An 8,279-nucleotide genomic window follows, 5' to 3' on the forward strand; every position below is an offset into this window, starting at 1 on the left:
GGAATATACCATTGAAACGTTGGGAGTAGAGGAAAAACATCGTTTTACCAACAATCAATACGAAACTAACGATTTTAAATTGGCTCACCACTTTAGTAGCCTATTGGTCCCAAGCAAACGATTAACGTACCCTATTCTAGTTGAAATTCTATTACTACACTTTGTTTGTTTTGATTCGCTATGAAAGTTTGACAGATAACATCAGGGGTGTGTGGATTCATGCAGAACATGCAGGGGTGAGTGAAATAGCTTGGGACTGCTTGGGACCGTTGTTCTGGTACTGAGTGAGCCAAAAATAATAATGATTTTCTTCGGGACCCAGTGGTCTTAGAGTTACCTCTATGGTTTTACTCGCTAAAAGACTGAAAGTCGATAAAAAAATTTTTACAAACAGTCCACAAGTCGATAGCATTACGATAGTTCTAAAGGAATTGTCAGGAAAATTGCATGGGAATTCTAAGAGAATTTTCAAAATGTATCTAATATTATGCTGAGCCAAATGCCAAAGTAATTTTTAAAACAGTTCTAGGATTATTTTGCAGGTATGCCGTGAAACTGAATTCTCGATGTAATTTGGATACCAAAAAAATTAAAGATGCCGTGCACAAAAACTTGTTAGTGATCCACAAATTCAGTTCTTATATATGGGCACATAGCTTTTTATTAAAAACTCTAAGCTTAGACTAGACTAAAACTTATTTGAAATTCAAGATTTATTTTATAATTTGCCACACATAGAGCTTTCAAGAGATTTTATTTGTTTCTAGCGATCGAGATTAGGTCCATAGGCCAACATTAGAGCCATTTCCCCTATGTAGATAAAAACGTCAAAAAAGGGAACTTTCAAGTACAAGCACATCACTGAAGACATTAAACGTCTAAAACCAGACACAAATATTCACCTAGTTAACACTCCAAACACAGTAAAATGACAATGTAAACTGACAATATTTGAAAAATAATAGCTCAGCCATTTACTGATGAATTTAAAATCTATTAGCGCCACTTGACTGTAAACATTTATTCTGTATCAATAGGTTTAAAATCGATCGATAAATTGTTGAGAAATAAGTTTTCAAACATTGTCCATTTGCCCGTTACCCATTTTAACGAAGGCATCGTGCTCGGAGTGTTAAAAAAAAGTGTAATTTCGTGCATTCTTTTTCACATTATTGTTACCCAGGCAGTGACGGATGTATACGCTTGTTCACGGCTCCATGGATTTATTTTGCTTAATTAATTTCGTTTCAAGTTTAGGTAATTACAAAAATTGCTCATGTTCGTCACTGACAATTGACATGATTTCCCTTTCATTTAATTTTTAGCTCGAGTGAGTGACGAAATCTGTTTTGTCAATATCCCCATGTATGGTTGATATTTTGCAGCAATGCGCTAGAATACTCTAGAAATTCTTCTCGAGACGCCCTTGGAATGTATCACATCATTCGAGCAGCCTGAAATGACGTATCTTACCACTCGAACTTTGCCTTGCAATATTATTTTGAGATTTGTCATCTAGAACCTCGTGAAAATAGGGTCCTGATTATGCTCTCCATTAGAGATGGGTGATCCGCTCCCGAGCTGTTCTATAGACCCGATTCTCTAAAGTGAGCTGATGACCCGCGGTTCATTTTTTAGGAACCGCAGCTCATCAGCTCACTGATATCACAAGTCTAAACCATACATTCCATCACTCATAGCGGAACTTTTAAAAAAGGACACATTACTGCACTTACGCATTGAACAGTTACCGCGTAAACCAAGACGCGCGCGTAATACAACATGTCCCTACTGATCGACAGCACCAACGGTAAAAGCAAACTTCCAAGCGGCTGTTTGGGAGAGAGAGAAATATGTACATGTAGCTCTTATTGCTGGTGTTATTCCTCCAGCATGTGTGCTCTCACCCAGCGTTGCCAGGATGTTTTAAAGCTTATCGGTATCAAAGGTTTTAAAAAATCGGTATTTACTATTTTGATTATTTTTATATTTTGTTTTTTTAACTTTTGGACTATGATCGGAAAATTCCAGCAGAAAACTCCGGGGAATGTTTGAATTAGCTTCTGGAAGAAGCTGAAAAAAATCCAGAGAAAGAAGAAAGAAGTTTTCCTGAAGAAAATTTTAGGAAAGTTCTTAGAGAAGTCGGAAAAACATCCGCGAAACTTCTGAGACATAAATTGAGAAACTTCTGGCGAAAATTTTAAGAAACTCTCAGAAAAAATCGGATTTCACATTCAAAGGAAGGCAGAAAAGTTTCGGAGATTGGAAGTTAATTCCAGAAGTAGCCATTTCCAGGGGAAGCCAGAAGAAGCTAGGAAAAACCTTCAAATAGAAGTAAAAAAAAAACCAACTGGACAAAATTCCAAAACTAGGCGAAAGAAATTTCTGGAAGAAGTTTAATTGAACTTCCAGGAGACGCAGACAGAAAATTCCTAAGGAATATTGGAAAAAAAGTTCTGGAGAAAGTCGGAAGCTATAGCGCTTACGAAACAGTCGAATGAAACAAGGAGATAATTCCAGAAGAAAGAGCTCTTGAGGGATATTCTTATGATCCAGAAATTTTCCAAATGCTCATAAACATCCCTGAAGACCCCGCAATGCCCCTGAGATTTTTAGGCCATTCCTGAAATGTACTTAGGGATTTTATGCTGTTTTAGAGTACTCTGATCATTTTTGAAATACTTGGAACTTCCCTAATTATAATGAAACTACCGGAACATCTCTAATCAACTTTGAAGGTCTCTAGACTTTCTTGAAAACTACAAAAAATTTTAAGCGCACAATTTTCTTGAATTTATTGTAACATCAGCATTGAAGTTCTCTGATCTTCCGATTTTTCTATTTTTTCAAAACTATCGACATTGCCATTAATAAGCACGGAACTTTCTATAAAATGTGCTTATGTTCATGTAACTTCCCTTACGTTTCTTAAATTTGCATTAACCCCTCGGAACATTGCTGAAGTTTTTGGAAATTGCCTGAGTTTCTCGGAACTCCTTTAAAATTTCAGCGATTTCCTTGAAATTTATTGATCTGTCCTGACGTTCTCGGAGCTTCCAAAAGTTCTCTCAATTCTCCTGAAACTAATGGAACTGTTCTGAAAACCTTAAATTTTCCAGAAGTTCTTTGGACTTGTAAAGTATCCAAAATATTTATGATGTATCCTTAAGTTCACTGGAGTTCGCTTCACCGGGTTTTTAAATTTTAACAAAAGTTATTGAAACATTCTTTAATTTATCGAAACTTACTCAAAAGTCTGAACTTTTCCGAAGTTTCAGAACTTTTTAAAAGTTCCTGCAGCTAGTTTGGATCTGCAATCAAAATCTGGAAGCATCCCTGAAGTTCCGGAAAAGTTGAAAAAAAAACTGGCGGGAGAAGATGGAAGAATCATTCGAGCGAAGGCTGAAAAAGCTTCTGAGGGAAGTCAAAATAAGTTTCCGAGAGGAATCATAATTATCAGAAGAACCATCGACTGTTTATCGATTCATGGGTAGTTAAAAAAGGTGAGAAAATTGAAACACTAATCGAAAGAGTATCCATAAGACATGTTTGAAGATGATTTTTTTTAGAATTTTGGGGGCCTAAAAAATTTGAGTTATTCCAAAAAGATACAAGCCTTTCAGCATAATTTTCTCCAAAATTCTAGCGCGAGCAGGTAATAATCATTTTGATTATTTAAAAAAAAATCGGTATATATCGGTATAAAACCTCAAAACCTTATCTGTATATCGGTATCTAGTTCGGAAATCGGTATAAATACCGATAAATCGGTATATCTGGCAACGCTGCTCTCACCTCTCCTCCCATCTTGGGGGAGCGGAAGATCCGCACAAAAGCAAATAACCGAAATCATCGACTCGAATGATTCACTGGGAGCTGTTTAGGATGACAACTCTCGGACCCGTCCAGCTCTCTGACCCGTCCAGGTTCGGACCCGTCCAGCTCTTCGGATCTTTTTTTCTCTCTCCATTCTGCCCGATTCAGCTCCGGATCCGTATCTGAGCTGATGATCTGGAGCTGATGCCGAGAATAGTGAGAGAAATTCTGCTGGAGAATTAACATCAGAAATAAAATTTGAATTTAGACTGGATTGCATAGCTTGAGAAAAGGCGTAACATCGTGTGCCACGTTGTCGCGTGTGACATAGGTGTAGCTCTCTCGCATACATTTTTTGTTTTACTGCTATGTTGCTGGCTCATTTTGCGCGCATTTTGGTTTACGCGATGGTTGATCAGTTTTTGCGTTAGTAGCGTTTTCCATTGAAAAGTAAAGCCATGTTGTAAGGTACGGATTTATTTGTTTAGACTACTTTTACGATTTTATGCATTTTTAAGCACTAAAACCACTAATTAATTTTCCGATTTTGAACTTGTGTCATAATTTCTATAATTTCAATGTGAGCTGAAGAGCTGTTCAAAAGAATCGACTCCCTTTAGAGCATTTCTAGCTCAAATCGTAAAAAAAAATGTCAATTTTGTCTCGACCCCTTCTGATTTGAATGAAACATTGCTCACGTGTTCGCTGCTACTAATGGTTGCATTTTTCATTTAAATATGATTTTTTCCTCCAGAGTAACTTTTGAAAAAGGCGTATACAAATAATTGGATTTTTTTTTTCCAAAAAATCATAACTTGAAAACTGTTGATTTGATCAAAACGGCATATGAGAAAAAGTTTTAGGTAATTAAATTATCTTTGCGGAAAAAATACACTGAAAGAAAAAACTTCGTAAATTAGTATTTAAAAAACGTAAAACGATGATTATCTCAAAACACCCCCCCTTCGATCTTTATAATTTTTTTTTTCAAGAAAATTGATGGAATACCCTTAAATTTCGTGAAAAGTATATGCTGGTAACTTCCTTGAAAAGATAGCTATAATTTTTTAAACTTTTGTTGATTTTTACAAGTTGATGAAAATGCATATTTTTTTATAAAATAATAATTTATTTGGATTTTACGCATAATTTTCGATAACTTTGCATATAGAAACTTTTTTCCTAAGTCCAGCCGTTCTCAAGTTAATGCGAATTAAAAAAATATAATTATAACAATTTTCAACATATTAGGCCATTTTCAAATGTTCGTCGAGATGTCCAGCAACGAGATTTTATTTCATGATTTTCTATTAAAAACCAAACAATTCATTCTCAGATATGGTAGCTGTCAGACTTACCCGTTTCTATCTAGAGGCAGCGGAAGAGAAGCACGTTGATGTGGTCAAATGAAAGATTTGTTGAGATAAGAAACAGTATATATTTATTATTTTAGTTTACAACTCATATTATTTGAATACATTTGAATTAGAGAATATTTTTACTGCAATTTGGTTGTTTGAAACTGGAATATAGGAATGATATTTTCGAGTTCCAGGAATTGGTTTCACTTTCTTAAAAATTGGATCAAATTCCGTGTCAGCCTTTTTGTATTCTTCCGTAGAAACATAACAAAATGACATTTTTGTTTGAAGATCTTCTTTACGACTATTTGCCCAGTCGTACAGTTGTTTAGGGTTCGTTATAGGGTGCTCGTGTTGCTTAGCTAAACTTGCTCTGGTTGCCATTCTCTTAAGGGTACCGCCAATCGCATCACAAGGACCTTTGCCGTGTGAAGTTGCAAAAAAATGCCATTCCATTTCTTCATTATGCTTATCTTTAAATCCACAAAGGCTAGCAAAATTTTTTATGTTTTTGTATTGTGGTGCTGCTCTATCTAACATAAAAATACACTTTTGGACTGTTATTTGCGACTTTAAAAATTCTAATAATTTTGAGATAAACAACTGAACTGCTACTGTGTCATGCTTTGAAATTGATTTAGGTAGAGGTTTACAACACTTGAAATTGTTATCCATCATAAAAAACTACTTGCTTTTTAACTTGAAACGCTAAGAGAGATGAACTGAATGGAACAGGTGAAGAACTTGACTTAAATGAACTTTATTTCTTGTATTGTGTGGTTTACATGTATACCTTATCAAGTGACACAGATGCGTCTTTTCAGCTTTTGTTCCTTTTCAATTAAAATTATTATTAATTACAGTTCCTAGTCCTATCAGGCCTGTTTTAAGAATGACCACCTTTGTGGGATTGGTTTGTTTAAAATTTGAAAAAAGTAGACTACTTATAACTACTATTTACAACTACAACTTACTTACAACTACTATATACATGTTCTGATAAAATACATTTTTGTGCAAATTTAGTCTTAATTTCGTTAATTCGGGAATCTATTTTGGCAATGCCTGCCTCTTCATGTAAATTTGTTATTCTAGTGTCGAAAGGACGATCAAGAACCATCCTCAGCACTCTATTCTGAGTGATTTGGATTTTGTTCCTGTGAGTCTGTGCACATGATTCTCACACCGGAGCTGCATAGAGGATCGCAGGTGCTATGATTTGTTTGTAGACAGCCAGTTTGTTCACCCTTGAGAGGCGGGATCTGCGGCAAATCAGCGGATACAGAACAGGTGAAGAACGGCCCAATATATATATATGTAGCAGAATAATTACAATGTTGACATTATACCTATCTTCATTAGGTACAATTGATTATAGCAAACTTTTTTAAGTGTGAGTGTAAGAAGCCTCCACGGGGTGCCTTTTTATGTAGTTGTGATATCGCGGGATGAGCTCTTAAGGCACAATATGGTATACGTCAGAGAAGTACCTATAGAATTTATCTCAATTACAGGTTTAATAACATATTTGTTTACCTGTTTATGTTTTGAGCCTCTGTTATGACATACACAATTCTATCCAGGTATACAACTAATAGAGGACAGAAAAAAGGCACATGAGTGGGTTTGTTGATTATTTGGGTATATTTGAGAGTGTCTACTTATAAACTTGTTTCTTTTCTGCTGCGTCTAAATAGAAACGGGTAAGTCTGACAGCTACCATATTTGAGAATGAATTGTTTGTTTTTTTAATATATATTCATGGAAAAACATCTCGTTGCTGGACATCACGACTAACATTTGAAAATGGCCCAAAATGTAGAAAATTATTATAATTATTTTTTTAAATTGCATTAACTTGAGAACGGCTGGACTTAGGAAAAAAGTTTCTATATGCAAAGTTTTTGAAAATTATGCGTAAAATCCAAATAAATTACTATTTCACTAAAAAATATGCAATTTCACCAACTTGTAAAAACCAACAAAAATTTAAAAAATTATAGATTTTTTTTTAAGAAAGTTACCAGCATACACTCTTCACCAAATATTAGGGCATTTTTTCAGTTTCCTTGAAAAAAAAAAATTATAAAGATCGAAGGGGGGGTGTTTTGAGATAATCATCGTTTCACGTTTTTTAAATACTAATTTACTAAGTTTTTCTTTCAGTGTTTTTTTCCGCAAAGATAATTTAACTACCTAAAACTTCTTTTGATATGTCATTTTGATCAGATCAATAGTTTTCAAGTTATGATTTTTTGAAAAAAAAAAATCCATTTTTTTATACGCCCTTTTCAAAAGTTACTCTGGAGGAAAAAATCATATTTAAATGAAAAATGCAACCATTAGTAGCAGCGAACACGTGAGAAATGTTTCATTCAAATCGGAAACACTCATGACCAACCGGTTTGCGTTTTGGGCTGGAAATGCTCTTTAGTGAGCTGGATGGGCTTTATCCACTCAGCCAGATGAGCTGTTTTGCCCACCTCTACTCTCCATACGATATAAGCTATGAGATGTCTGAGTCTTAGCTCAAAATGCTCTTCAATCGACATTGAATTTTCCACAGAACTTCTTGACAATTCAAGCTGAACATTCCATTACGCCCTACGTAACATTGATCAATTCGTCGACTTTTTTGTGGGGCGACCCCGGCGTACTGGTTAACATCCATACCTCTCACGCCAAAGTCACGAGTTCAAATCTCAACCCCGAACAAGACACGAATGACCCAAGAGTGTTAAAGTGACTATAAAAAAAAAAAAAAAAAATTCGTCGACTTTCTCTTCCGTTATAACTTGAGCACATACTTTGACTATATGTTTAGTATTACTTCTGCGTGAAGTCAACGATTTACATAGTTGAAGATTCTAATTTCAAATAACAGACTAAATTGGTAATTTTATACGATAGATGGAGGAGATGAAAGTATAGAATTGATAGTTCCGTTAGAGTACGGCATTGGGAAAATTGCATATAGATAAGTAGATAGCGAGCTAGTACAACTTTTAAGGAAGGTACAAATCGGTTTTTTCATCTCTCTTTACCAAACTTCCCCCAAAGGGAACTATCAATTCTATACTTTCATCTCCTCCATCTATCGTA

Source organism: Ochlerotatus camptorhynchus, unplaced genomic scaffold (assembly GCF_037179485.1).
Source record: "Ochlerotatus camptorhynchus isolate MF236.1 unplaced genomic scaffold, CSIRO-AGI_Acam_v1.1 ptg000228l, whole genome shotgun sequence".
Classification (NCBI taxonomy): domain Eukaryota; kingdom Metazoa; phylum Arthropoda; class Insecta; order Diptera; family Culicidae; genus Ochlerotatus; species Ochlerotatus camptorhynchus.